This window comes from Lissotriton vulgaris, chromosome 11, assembly GCF_964263255.1.
Source record: "Lissotriton vulgaris chromosome 11, aLisVul1.2, whole genome shotgun sequence".
NCBI classification, from domain to species: Eukaryota; Metazoa; Chordata; class Amphibia; order Caudata; family Salamandridae; genus Lissotriton; species Lissotriton vulgaris.
The window spans coordinates 656,191,987-656,206,793 of NC_141699.1; the positions used below are offsets into that span (position 1 = coordinate 656,191,987).

A 14,807-nucleotide genomic window follows, 5' to 3' on the forward strand; every position below is an offset into this window, starting at 1 on the left:
GGCGGCCTCTTCGGCCCCCCGACCCTCCCCCCCCCGATGAGGGAGGCTAATGAGGGCAGGTCCCTGTGTCCGGCACATCACTGTTTAGCGGTAGTGTTGTCTGCCATTTCCTGCACTGCCGCTTCTCGTTCTTGGGCGGCCAGAAGAGGGTCCGGCCTCTGGAAGGATTTAGGGGGACGTCGCCTCCGCACTGTCTGCGAGCTGTCCCTGGACCGCTGGCCTGCGCCGTCCGCAGATCTGTGTGAGGGGGTCTCACTGGTGGCCGCTTCCTCCGGCGGGTCAATGAATAGCACGGCACAAGTGTCCTGGAGGGAACAAAGCTGTTGTAGCGAGCCCTTCCACTTGAAGATGAGGCAGAACGGATGGCCCCAGGTCTAGGGCACGCCTTTGTCTCTCAGGAAGTCAGTCACCACTCTGAAGGAGCGTCTTTTCTGCAAGGTGATGACGGAGAGATCCTGAAAGAGGGCCACCTGGGCTCCTCGGAAGATGATCGGCTGTCTCACTCGGGCCTCTCTCAAGATACGTTCTTTTAGAAGGAAGTCCGGGAGAAAGGCCAGTATATCCGGAGGGGGGGGCCGGGGCCCGGCGTGTTGGGCCGACTCTATGAGCGCGGTCAATCCGGATTTCAAATTCGCCGGGTTCCCCAAGGATCTCCCGGAAAAGGTCCTGTAGGTACGCTGTGACGCTGTTCCCTTCCGATTTCGATGGAACTCCTCGGACCCTGATGTTGTTCCGCCGAGAACGGTTCTCAAGATCCTCCGAGTGGGCCTGGAGATCCACCTGCTGGTAATTTCCTGTTGAAGCCGTTCCACTTCCATGCTGCGGGTCTGATCTGCCTCCTCCATCGCCGCCACACGCTCTCCCAAGCTATCCACGTCCCTGCGCAGTTCCTTTGATCCCCCGCAAGCTCTTGCTTCAAGGTCTGAAAGTCATCCCTCAGGGTGTTGAAGAGGGAGGCCAGGAAGGCCTTCGTGATGGGTGCAGATTTGTCGTCCGTGCCTGAGGCGGCAACCGGTGTCTTGGGGGGCAACTGCGTCGCGGCTTTCTCCGCCTTTGCGGCGTTTTTGTGGAGCAGGTCCGTTATGGTACGGTTGCCTTTGCGTCCCGCATTGGCCATGGCGGTGACTAGGCAGGGGCAGCGGAGGAGGGGGAGCCGGCTATCCTACCCGTGTCAGGCTTCTAGGCTCGGGGGTCTGGGGTCCTCGCTCCTTCACTGCAACGAGCTGCAGGCAGCCCCGGTCCAGCTGCGTCTTCCGTCCCAGGGGGGGGCACACTCAGTTCGGGCCGCCAGTGCACGCACCGGGCTTCGGAGATCGCTGCTCCTATGCCGTCCCGGCGTGCCTCCCTCCACACCTTACCGGAGCAACCGCCAGTCTCGGGGGGGGGGGGTCTCCGCCCACTTCTCCGCCGCCGTGCCGTGCCTCACGGCGAGCGCCTGTCTTTTCGCTCCGGGCCCTGGACTAGGCCCGAAGCCGGGGGCTCAGGTGCTTCGGAGGCCCGCCGTCCCTCTCGGCTCTTGGGGCAGCACTGCTGTGCCGCACTCCAGTCGCCTGTCTCGACCTTCGCTCTGCTTTTTTTCCCAGCTCAAAGGACAGTGGTTAAGGCCATCATTATGTCAACACTGGACTATGGAAAATACTTTATCTGGGGGCGGATAAAGCCTCCATCAAAAGGTTGCAAGTGGTCCAGAACTCGGCGACTAGGATGCTCTATAGATTCCAAAAAGGGCCTCGGAAACTTGTCTTTTACGGGAACTCCACTAGCCAATCTGTTTGGAGCCGTCCCGTTTTGGAAGATATCTCTCCTTCGGCATCGCGCATCCGTATGCTCTTACATCTTATTAAGAAAAGTGTTAATACATTGATTGTATTTGGCGTATGGTAACCTCTGTCCCGAACCATCACTCAGCATCAACTGGGTAGAATACTTATCAGCATACCCAGTTCGGCCTTTACACACTGATGAGCCGTTAATTACTACAACCGTCGGGTGTGCATTTATTCGCTACGCCGACAGATGAATACAGTTCCCACTCCACCTTAAACCCGGCTGGGTTTGCATGAAGGCTGTTTGCTGCCCCCTACAGTCCTGATGAAGACCTGTGTGTGACGCCCCATGTGCGCTCGTCCAGGGTTGAAACGTCGACTAATAAGTGGATCTGCTGTATTAATATTCTGTATTAAGTACTGACAAATGTAGTGTACAGTTTTATAATTGAAATAAGCATAGACCACGTCAAATTATTGTTTGCATTTCCCTTTGTATATAATAATTGTACAGTTTTGTTGGTCATTTTTGCGTCGTAAGCACTGAGCATCATAAGTCACCATTTGCACTGATTGTTCACTTTTTGTATAGTTAATATTTGTTCACTTTTTGTATAGTTAATATTTGTACAGCCTATCTTGAAACTCATACATGATATAAGTATTTATGAATGACTATAATTTATAAAATAGTACATAAATACACAGATGGCCTTGGATTCTGTTGTTTACTTCACAATTCTACATAATCTATGAGAAAGTAAAAGAAATATTGTGCACCCGAATGAACCAATTTGTTAACAATATTGATTAACTGCCCAGGTTCATAGGGATACTGGGTTCACCCCATTGTGATTTAACTAACTGATAAAAAAGAGTCTGGCACGATAGACCCCTAACCCGTAATTTGAAGTATCGGTATCAGATCGCCATCCCACGACACTACATTGTTGGGGTATGACTTGTCCCAAAGCAAAATGGCGTCGTCCGTTCCATCGAGAACCACAATTATAAGTACCTATGAGTTGACATTTTAACCCCCGTTTTTCCGGAAAAATACTTGGAATAATTGGTCCTGTTGAAATAAAATGTGAAACGACTTATATGCAATCGAAATAAGAACCGGAGTCCTCTTTCTATGTTACCAACAGTAGGCGGTACCTAATAACTATGAGGTGGAAGTAAGCCCGGTGTAGCTGTGATCCTGTGGGACCCAGGCTCGGCTTTCTTTCGCGTAGAGAACACGCTGTTCTAACGGTAATTTTTCTTGCTGATACCAATGGGTTGCAGGTGCTCACATTAGTTTAACGAGCCCAGTAACTTCCTCTATATCGTGCTTCGGCCGATTTTTTAACAAGAATTGTTTTTAATCGAGCGAATTGATTTCATTTTCATTTTCCTCCCCTTCTTTATGTTTACACAGCTGCCTGTCTTGCACCATCAAATAGTTTTTTCTTACCTATGCTGATTCAGCCCAGTGGACTGATGTTGCCTGTAATTTCCTAGGTATCATCACCCCGTTACCGGTGTAACATGGAATATTGTGCCCACCCCTTATTTGATGATTGATTCTACTATGATTAAGGTAAATTTTCGTCCTTAATGACTCAGACATATGGGTTTGGACAGATGATTCTCAATTATAGTTGATCAAGTCCAGACGTACTGTATAATTCTGTTTTACAGATGTATAAGTACACATCGCTGATTGATGATACACACCTCGTTGGTTCCCCACCCTAGGGTAAGCGTGTGGCTCCCCTTTCTGTTTGTTAAATGAATTGCTATCGCCACTACTACTGGGTAATGTCCCCTCTATCTTTTAAAGGGTCATCGATACCCCTTGGTTGCCCATCTCTATCTTGTCCTGATGAAGACTCGCATGCCCCAGGTTTAAATGACCGGTTGGCCCTAAATCAAGTCGAAACGTCGACGCTATTACTCCTACCTTGGACCTGTATCTTGACATTACGTAGTGCACACTGAAGACATGGATGTCTCTTTACAATGTTTTGCATGTAATGGTTACTAAAAACTTGTTTGGCAAGGTAGACTCAATACGGAAAAAACTAGAATACCGTTATTGACCAAGAAGTAATGTGAATTTGTTATAATTATTACTGTGAATTTCTTTTCCCTTCTTTATTCATCTAACACTCTGATCACGCTCTTTTGCACGCTCCTTTTGGGCAACCTTTCCTTTGGTCTTTACTTTTGAAATAATGCAATATTGTGCAAAATGAATTTAAAAACATGAGACAATGAATTAAATACATTGTAACTCTGGCTTTGTTGTAGTGGCTGTTGTATTTTTCTCTAAAAATTATTAATTATATTTGTGAATTGGAGCAGATTCAGTTGAAATGCTCTTGAATATTTGATTTAATGAACGAAGATTGATTGGGTCAATTATTTCAATCAATATGTCTAGGACCATTGTTTATTTAAATCGCTCAAACATATTTAAACAGCGGAAATATTACATGATGTGCTGTCATTGATCCAATCATGTGGTGTAATGCAGTGCCACGCCACCGCACAACTAATTAAACCGAAATTCAAAGCCTTTGGCCTAATTGTTTCCTCACACAGGCATTACGAACACAAGTTGTCTGTTCTCCTGACTGCAGCTAAAAGGCACGTCCCTCGTTCAAATATTGCAACCACTTGATCGAGTTATGCCTACTCTGAAAAATAACGGAAAACTGCATGATGGTGGACTGGAGTACTAGGAGGTGTTTGGGTAATGGTAATGCAGCCAGAATCGCTTTCTCGCGAGGGGCTCAGCTCAGGTCAGGAGAAGATTATAACCAAGTCAAGTGCAGAGACTCCCAGCTCACACTGCCCACACTGACACCCAAGATTAAGACATTCAAAGTCAAGAGTACTGGGTCAGTTACTGTGACCCCATGCCAGCCAAACAGTCACTCACATGTCTGATGATCTTCTCGAACGATCTCCACGATTCGACTGCAGAGCACGTGCTCTTGTGCTGTAGAGAGGAGGAGGAAGGGTGCCTGGCCGTGGGCCGGCCCGATTTTCCCAGCAACTGCAGAATGTCCAATCACTGAATGGCTTAACACTAAGCCATTACAGTGATTGGGCATTGCCATTGCCCCACGTAGGATGCTTCCACCCCGAGGTGCGAGACTAGACTGCAACATCGACAACCGCATATTAAACACAGAGTCTAGACAGCACTACATGCTGCAGCGGTACAGTAGCCAATCCTGACGCTGCTCTCTTCAGAGGAGAGCTGCTCTCTAAAGAGAGCAGCATCAGGATTGGAGTGAGCATGGGGTCTGTGGCATTAGGCAAACCCCGTACTCAGCCGGTGCTTGCTTTTCAAAGGCCACTGGGTTCTTAGCTGAAGAAAGGCAGCCGGGCAAACACCACATGCGCAGTGCGCACCTGCAGCAACACAGACTCAGTCAATGGGCCAGCCATGTCACGTCACGTGATTTGAAGACATGACGCCGCAGTGCTATGGAGCGCAGTTTTAATAATTATCAGTCAATTTATTCGAGCGGCGCGTTAATTAATAAAAGTTTTTGTTAACGCGCCGCTCGAATAAATTGCCCGATAATTCGACCAATCTCCTTGCTCCCCTGGTTGAGCAAACTGCTAGAAAAACATGTTAACACCGTATTAATGGAGTACATCGAATCTAGTCATCTACTCGATAACTCACAGACTGGCTTTCGGCCCAAACATGGGACCGAAACGGCGCTTTTGGCAGTGATGGAGGAGGCACAGATGATCTTAGACCAGGGGGGCTCAGCAGCCATAATCCTCCTGGATCTCAGTGCGGCCTTCGACACTGTCAATCACAGCACGCTGCTCTTACGGCTGGAGAACATCGGGGTTTCGGGTAAGGCCAGGTCCTGGCTAGAATCTTTCCTTTCCGACCGCTCCTTCCAAGTGTTCGAGGGCAACACTACATCCCTGAGCAAACTACTCGTCTGCTGCGTCCCCCAGGGCTCGTCACTGAGCCCGACCCTGTTTAATGTGTACATGGAGCCACTAGCTGAGGTGGTCCGCCCGTTAGGACTAAAAATCATCACTTACGCGGACGACACCCAGCTAGTGGTGTCCCTCAACCAACTGGAGTCCAACCCCGACAATCTCACAACTTGCCTGGAACAGTGAAAAAACTGAGCTAATGCGCTTAGGTAATCCTTCCCCCATAGTGCTTAGGCTACTCTGGCCCTCCTCACTTGGCTCACCCCCTGAGCCCATAGACAAAATTAAAAGCCTGGGCATTTGGCTCGATAAAGCCCTCAATTTCAATGCCCAAGCAACCAAGTTGTCAGCAACTTGTTTCGGCTTGCTCAGGCTTTTACGCAAGATCCTCCCTGTACTGCCCTTTGAAGCCAGGAAGATAATGATCCAGGGACTTATTCTCTCTACACTGGCCTTTGGTAATGCCCTTTATTTGGGCGCCCCCCAGTCCACACTGAATATGCTACAGATTGTAGAGAACTGTGCAGCCCGCACATTGCTCCAAATCCCTTGTCGCACTTCGGCTAAGGAAGGTGTGAGGAGCCTACACTGGCTGCCAGTCAGGCGGAGAATTTAATTTAAGTCCTTATGTACCACCCATCGAGCCTTTTGGAGAACAAGCCCGCCTATTAATTATCCCCTGGTTACCTTGTATCTCCCCTCGAGACAGCTCAGATCATCGACCTCCTTCCTAGTGACGGTTCCTAAGATTTAAAGGGCGAGATTTGGAGGCCGAGCCTTCTCATACAATGCCTCCAGTCTCTGGAACTCCCTCCCACTCCGCGCCAAACCTAACCTGTTATCCTTCCGTAAACATCTAAAGACCCTGCTTTCCTCACATCCTGATTAGGCCATCAGGCCACCTCTCCCGCTCACCTCACAATTCTGTTAGCGCTCAGGGTAGCTATCGCGCTCTAACAGTCTTCTTTCCATTCCATTCTTTCCATTCCATAATTATTAGTGGGGCAACGCCCCACAGCCCAAATGGTAAAAAAGCCACTGTCCATGAGAACGTTTTTCAAAATATTTCCTGTGGCCTGCGTGGTCAGCATTTTTTTGCACATACACAAGCACAAAAAATCTGTCTTTCATCGTAAAGTCATAAGCCTAATGGCCTTTGTGACTGGAGGCATAGATGACATTTTGCATTTGCTAACTGGCTTTAGGAAGCGGTTGTTGAGCTCGCTGTATTGTGATCCGCATCTAAATGCCCAATTGCCTACATTGCCTGTCTCTGTGTTTGAGAAGAAAAAGCTCCCTGCCTTGTGAAAAGATGGTTTTAGAATCTCCTTGTCCTTTTAAAATCATCTCACTGTTTCAATACGTTTACATTCCTAACACTTCATAACGTGTGTGCTTCATGAGAAAATAAAGTGTGAGACTGCAAAGCGTGGAAGCACATAGGTCTCTTGGTGCGATATTTTCTTTTGAAGTTACAATTACATTTTTAACAGATGCATTTCAGACCTCAGATGTGGATCTCTGCCTAAAATACCTTTGGCAAATTGCAGGTTGCATCTGAATTCAAGTTTATTTTATGACTAGCTACTTGACAATTTGTTGGTGATATTTTAAACTATAACAGTTCCAATGTGGCGTGCAGCCAAAGTACAAGAAAGCAGGAATCAGTGAACTTAGTCTATGGACCTGGTAACAATAAGGTAGCTCTGTAGAATATTGCATTTGATGTTGAGCACTATGCCGGCCTATAGCTTGGAAGGCCAGCAGACTGTATTCAACCTTTTGATCTTTCTGAGATGCCTATCTATCACTGAGTAGAATAATAGCAACCTCTGCGTGGCCTAGGACCTAGGTATTTTAGTTAATTAGCAATTTAATTGTCATAATTCTACTCTAATTCGGGGTGGTGGGGGGGGGGGGGGGTGAGTCTCTGTTTGCAAATACCGAGGTGTTACTGTAGGTGAATTTATATGTATTTGATCATTGGTAAGTGGATTCACCCTCGTGGTCTATTCATGACATTTTTGGGCAGAGGCATTTTACTATCTTCAATGATCAAGGTTATGTTATCAACAGCACTATCGGAGCCATGAGCATTTAAGAGTGATTGTATTGTTTGCTGTGCGATCATGGAGTTTCTTTGTAACAGAGCTGTAACGCTGCTTTGTGAGCTGTAAGAATGTTTAGCTGTTTTACCTATGGTCTTTCATTATGATATCTGTATTATTTGACTTGATCACCCCATCCATGTAGAATATCAGCCATTACATATGACAGAGTACATGCTTCGAAGGGGCTGGATGAGACTATAGGCCAGGGTGACTTTGCATATCCTGTTTTTCTTTACTACCTGGAATGAACATCACTATAACTTAATTTTAACCTTTTACATGCGTCTGATGGCCCCCAAACATCACGGTGGGCGTGTGCGGAGGGCGGCTGAGGGCCGACCGAACCACGCACGTATAATTTTTTTCAGCACTGCGGCAGAATGTCCTCCGTAGCGAAGCAGTTAAAGAGAATTACATTACAGTGTTCATGGTTTTGCCTCAGTTTTGTGATGCTTTTGTTGAGGAATTTCAAGAGCCCTTAGTGATGGTAAAGTTTACTTGTCAGAACTCAAAGGAACTCTTTGAGAACCACTGAATTTTTTCTAACTAATGTATGCATACATTGCATTGTAACTATCCCATTTTGCCCTGTTTCTCTTCAAATATTATGAGGGCAAGACTGCACCCACCTCCAAACATTCTACAAAAACTTCAGGCTCGCTCACTCCACTAGCTCACTTATTCTAGTTTGAGGAAATAATTTATGCCCACCACTTTCAAAGTTCACCAGCAGTCACTAATCTATGGATATTATGTATTTAAACATAAAGTGGAAAGTGGTATGAGGGGTAAGTAGACGTATAAATTATTTAAATAAACATCATTGGCCTTAACCCACTACTGCTAAAACATTTTTTCAGTTTTAGTCAGCCTGCCCTGCCACGACTTTACTGGGTCAATGGATTTAAATGACTTTTTTTTTTACTATAGTTGAAATTCTACGAAGTTCTTTTTTTTTTTATGTAGCGCAAACTAGCCCCGAGACATCAGGTATCAGAGCGCTTTACATGAGCACCAGTTTCATTACAGACAGACACATTCATTTTTGTTAGGCACGGGAAGAATAACACCTTGCCTGCGGCGCCGATTCTCCCCCGGTGCTGAACATTCCAATCGCGGGTCTGGTCATGATGGAACGGTTCCGTCACGAGCACACCGCGACCGATGCTCATGACAGAACCGTTCCGTCATGAGCATCGAAGGGGTTAAGTGATTTGCACAGAATCACAGGATGTTGAGCATCGTTGCTGAGATTTGAACCCAGTTCCCCTGCTCTGAGGCCGACAGCTCTAACCTCAAGTCTACATCCTATCAAAGAGGAGTTTGTAGGTTTGTATATTTAAAAGCATACTACTGGCAGTCTGATTTGTGGTGTAAGAAACATATACTTGTTCACGCCTTCCTTAGATCGATCATTTGTCTCCAACATTGTTGGTGAAGTCAGACTTTCTCCAGGCTATTGACTTCCACCTCCAGACTACAGCGGACCTTCTGCATTTGCTGGAGTTTGCTATCAACATGCCGAAGTCACACCTGACTCCCTCTCAGATGCTCCCTTTCATTGGATCTGTTTTGCGCACAGTGCAGTTTCGGGATGCTTTTTTACCGTTCGCAATCGCTGTTTGCGTGCTCGGGGGGAAGTATCTTGCGAACACGCATTTTGAGAACGCGAACCAGCAAAAAATTTCGCGAAGCAGCGGAAAGCTGAATTTTGGGCAATTTTGCGTTCTCTGTGGAACGGGAAATTACCCAAATTCCGCAAATTCGTAGAACGGAACAGAATTTACCGCCCAGGCTTGGCTATAATATCAATTTTCAGCCTCTATCCTGGATTTCTTTGAGACTGACTCTGAGACAGCTGGCCACATTGCCTCTTGCATCCTGCTGGTGACACATACCTGCTGTCATAAACGGACTCTGCTGTGGAACCTGAAGTTCTAGTAGGTGCACCATCAGGGAAATCTCTTTGACATGGCCCAGATCTTGGAGTGAACTTGAAAAGATCAGCAGTGGTGGTTAACAAACCATTATTTGGGCAGTTTCTCAGTTCAGTTTCAGTTTCAAATGCTTTATTCGGTATATAAAATATAACCATATAGCATACAGAAAAATACATATGATACATCATAAAAGGATTACATTATCATATAGGATCCAGAACGTATACAAGATGTTCACAAATTTGGATCGGTAAGTCAATTTATAAAGGAAAAAATTGAGATATTTCACCCAAAAGTGCATTACACGCAATTAATACATTGTTACATGATTTCCTTTAAATAAAGTGACAAAGACCGAAGTCCCAAAGCTTGTCAGGGAAAATTGGAGTGGCACTTATAACGTTCATGAATATAGTTCCTAAATTTAAAAACATGTTAAAATTCATAATCTATAACGATTTCATCTAATTAGTGTAGTCAATTGGTTTAGAAGAATAGCACCAATACATCGATAGTAAACAGAATATTACTAAAATCATGGTATCATGATAATGTGAATCATAAAATAATGGATTTCCTACTGAAAACGCATTTTAAAATATAAGAAGCTACATGGAAGCATACCTCTGTGCTACTCAAGTCAAACATTAACTGGAAGGCATCTTTGGTCTTCTTATATTAAATTTTAAGAATATAGGCTTTAGGTACAGTTTCCTATAAGGAATATAAAATTTGCAAAAAAAGCATACAGTGACAACAGCTCTGTTTGGATGTCCCATCACATGGGCAGGGCAAAGTGCTACTCCTTTTGATTTGAGGGAAAGACACTAAATGATGCACAGTGCCCAGTCTCAACCGAGTCAAAACAAAACGGTGAGAACTTCTGGTGACAGTTGACAAATATTTTTGGAAACCTTCTTTGGTGTTATGTTCGTTATAGAAGGCATATGTGAGTTGGGATACATATCTAGAGGACCTAACCTTCTTAGCATTTTCCAGGAACAGATCTTTAAACCCCTTTTTTGGCACCTGGACGCCCATTTCTGGATTCAAAAAGGGATCGTGGTTAAAGACTGTCTTAAACCAGAACCGAATGTGCCTAAACCAGGGAATACGCATATAGTTGTCTAGGTTTAAACAGTCCTTGATAACAATTTGGGTGAATTCTGTTTCTGCCTTAGACCAGATAGATCTCCATAGGGATAGGGGGCGTAGTGCTGCCAGATCTTCAACGTAAGCTAAACCTACTTCCCTGTGTAAGATCTCTATGGAAGCGGATGCCGGAGTACACAATATACGGTTTAGGAAGAGGTTTTCCTGGTGTTGAAGCAGCTTACAGCTACTTATATTGTGTCCCCAAACGCCGGCCCCATACAATGCAGATGGCAGACACCTCATGATGTAAATGTGGATCATTTCTTTGATTCTGCGATTCCCCAGCTTGGTTGCGAATCTAAAGATACTGTTGATGTTCCTCGTCAACTTTAAATTTACAGACTCCTGTTCGCTAGTCCAGCCCCCGTCCCCAGAGAAAATTATCCCTAGATAGCAAAATTTCTTGACGGGTTCCAGCCTGACGTTATCTAGAAGGAAGGTCCTATTGTGTTTGGTCTTTTTGCCACATGCCATGTTAAAAGTTTTGCCCTTGTTGATTACCAGTTTCCGTGTGGTTATAAAAGCAGAAAAGCTATCAATAAGGTGCTGCAGGCCATTTTGGGTGCGCAATAAGAGTACCGCATCGTCTGCATAAAGCAGAATTGGTATGGGCTTTCCGTCAATATATGGTGCATCCACCGCGGTAGTTCTGAGTGTCATGTCTACATCATTGATAAATAACGAAAACAAAAGTGGTGCTAAAACGCATCCTTGCCATATACCTCTGTTGACTTTGAAGAAGGGGGTGCATTCACCGGTCATTCCATAGCGTACCTTGCATGTTAAAATTTCATATAATCTAGCCAGGAAATATATGATGTCTTTCGGTGCTCCCATGCTAATTAAAACAGGCCATAAAAGCGAATGTTCGACCAGATCAAAGGCAGAGCTGAGATCGGCAAAACATAGAAAAAGATTTCCTTCCTTGACTGTAGTATAATAATGAGGTCAAAGTTGACACATTGCTCCATCGTACCAATCCCCCTCCTGAACCCATACTGTATTGGTGATAATATGGATGTCTCTTCTGCCCAGGTTTCCAGTCTGACCAGAAGGACCCTACTAAGTATTTTGATGGAGGAGTCAAGGAGGGAGATGGGTCTATAATTGCAGGCCTCGGCCCTGGAACCCTCTTTGAATAGTGGTATTATGATTGACTGACCCCATGTCTGAGGGAGTTCGAGTTCGATGGCAGCATTAAAGAAACGTGTAAGGATGGGTGCCCATAGTAATTTCTCATGTTTATATAAATCTATTGGCACACCATCCGGACCAGGGGCCTTGCCACCGCTACTTTTTTCCAGACCTGCCAAAACCTCATTCAAAGTAATAGATAGCGCAATGATTGGCCATTGGCCTGAGTTTTGTAAAATCAATTCATCCGAGTTAAAAACCTTGGATAAGTGCCTATCCAATCTGTACAACTAACATTAGAAGTCACAACAGGAATAATATCATTTTTTAGAAAAGGGCAGTTAATTCTTTCCCATAAAAGTTTACTATTTTTTAGGGTTGCTGCCATGTCTAATTTTTCCCATGCCTCATCTTGTAATTGTTTTTTCCTTATTGCAAGCCTGGTTTTGTACACATGCCGTTTTTCCCTAATTTGCTCCATGTCTCTTGGTTTGGTTGACATCACGTGTGTTAGTGAGGATAAAGCCTCGGTGCAGTCTTTATCAAACCAGCCAGATGGGCTGGCTCTATATTTGCGGTTCTTACCGGTCAGTAGGCCCTCTATGGTGATATGGATCTTATTGATCCTGGGCAACATATCTGCTGGGTTATACTCGTCTTTGAGGCAATAGCTAATATCCTTGCCACATGTGTCTGTTATCTCCACTAACAATTTGGACGGGTTGATTTTTGCCCACTTAATTCTAGGGCCATTTGGTCTTGAGGCCATAATTTCTTGAGTCGGTTTGCTATATATCTGGGTTTTAAGGCCCCAACCGAGTAAAGTTACTAAAATGCTGTTGTGATCGCTCACAACTTGTTCCTCAATCCATAGATCGCGGTATGTGGTACCACTCGATATTAGGATATGGTCAATGTTGGAGTTATAGTTCCTGCCCTTAAATGTTGGGCATCTAATGTCTCCTCTCTTTTTGGAACAATCCAAAAGCTCTAGATCTAGTTTGGAGGCCAATCTGTTCAAAGCCAACCCGTATTTATCGTGTGAGAAGTGATTTTGGGTTTCGGTACTTCTGTCCTCTATGTCATAGATAGTACCACAAATCCCCTTTTGGGCGTCGGCACAGGCTTGTAGGTTAAAATCCCCTGCCCAAAGAATAACTGGGCAATCTCTATAGTTAGTAAGGAGATTATCTATTGCTATAACTATTTCCCGTACCACTAGGTCTCTGTTTGTATTAAAAATGTTGTTATAGAAGTTGACAATCATCAGATCATTAGTTTGTTGGTGTTTCAGGTAAACTATTAAAGCATGGGTACCAACTTCTATATGTTTGCCTAGTTTAAATTTGGTGAGCCCAGTGGAAATTAGAGTCAATAGGCCTCCCTTTGCCCTACCAGCAAGCGATTCCTCGGCATTAATACAAAATGATATGTAACCTTCAATAGTAATTGGATCTCTATACCATGTCTCTTGGAGACATATTATGAAGTACCCTTGTAAGATGAAATCGTTCCCGAATGGGGCGTCAAATTTACTATTTATGCCTGCTATGTTCCAGGTTATAAAATTCAAACCTACTCCTGTTACATATGATGGTTGATGCGGTGTGGAGAGCTTGTGGCTGCCTATAGGTATAGTAGCGATGGTAGGCGTTTTATTAGGATTGTGTGGGGCATGTGGCTCTATACCTAGGGATTTTTCAGAGTTGCTGGAGTGTTGATCATTCTCCAAGTTTGCCGGGGGGTCCGCAACCAGGGCTTAATTATTTATAGTAGATCTAGTATTGACTGTTGTTTCCTCGACAGAGTACGGATAGCGAGTGTACCCAACCTGCCCTTCCTTGTTACCCTCCTCCCGCCCGTCATCTATGGTTTCCCCAATCGCTCCATAGTTAGAGTCTCTCCGGGGCGATTTTTCAAGATTGGTAGTTACAGACAAATCAGCCTTACAAAACGGTCAATCCACTCCTTCTAGATTTGAAAATGGCTCGAATCGGTTTGATAAGGGGAGGTGAAACATGGCCCTGTTGTATGTGCTCCCTACATGTGGCCCCCCTCTATAGGCATGGTGATGGTGTAAAGATGGTCTTGTCTCATACCAGGGTAAAAGTAGTGAAGATCCAGTGTTTGAATATCCCCCTCTCTGCCAAATCTTGGTTCCCTGCGGATAAAATCAACCGCCCAGGGATCTTTAAAACTCACAATGACACAGTCGCCATCCAAGTCCTTAGTAGTCTTCCCTACCCAATTTACCCTCCTCACATTGAGAATCTCTGTGTTGGAAAAGGGAGGGAGTGGTCTATTGGTATTTAGCCAGTAGATAACTTTATGCTTCAGATCCCTGTGTGTTTCCCTCTTATCGCTTCCAAGTCCGCATACTCCTACCATTATGATTGTGTAGGGTAGTGCTTCCGGAGGGAGGTTTACACAGGGGACTCGTTGGTGTGTGTGTTTGTTATTCGTGTCACCTGGTGTCTTAGGCAAGTTGGTTGTTGTTTGAGCACGAGAATCAGGTTGGTTCTTGTGCGTGATAACTGGCCTGGTGGCTATCGGACTAGTAGGCCCCTTTGTGTTGGGATCTGGGGTATTTTTGTGTGACATATTTGTCACAGGACGAGAAACCAAGACCGTACTAGCATTAGGGTTCTTGTCTGCATTTTTAGAATTTTGGGCTGTAGATTGAATTACAGTATTTGGGTGTGGGGTCTTTGGCTGTTTTAAGATAGTGGTGATGTCAT

The 14,807-nt window shown here is 45.0% G+C and overlaps 1 protein-coding gene and 1 pseudogene across 1 annotated transcript in view; both read left to right on the plus strand.

The window, feature by feature from the left end:
• The window catches only part of LOC147683291 (disintegrin and metalloproteinase domain-containing protein 9-like), a 2,469,977-nt gene that overhangs the window by 1,750,601 nt on the left and 704,569 nt on the right, over window positions 1-14,807 (plus strand). The window lies entirely within an intron of this gene.
• Window positions 5,418-14,807, plus strand: part of LOC147683293 (uncharacterized) — a 29,885-nt pseudogene continuing 20,495 nt past the window's right edge.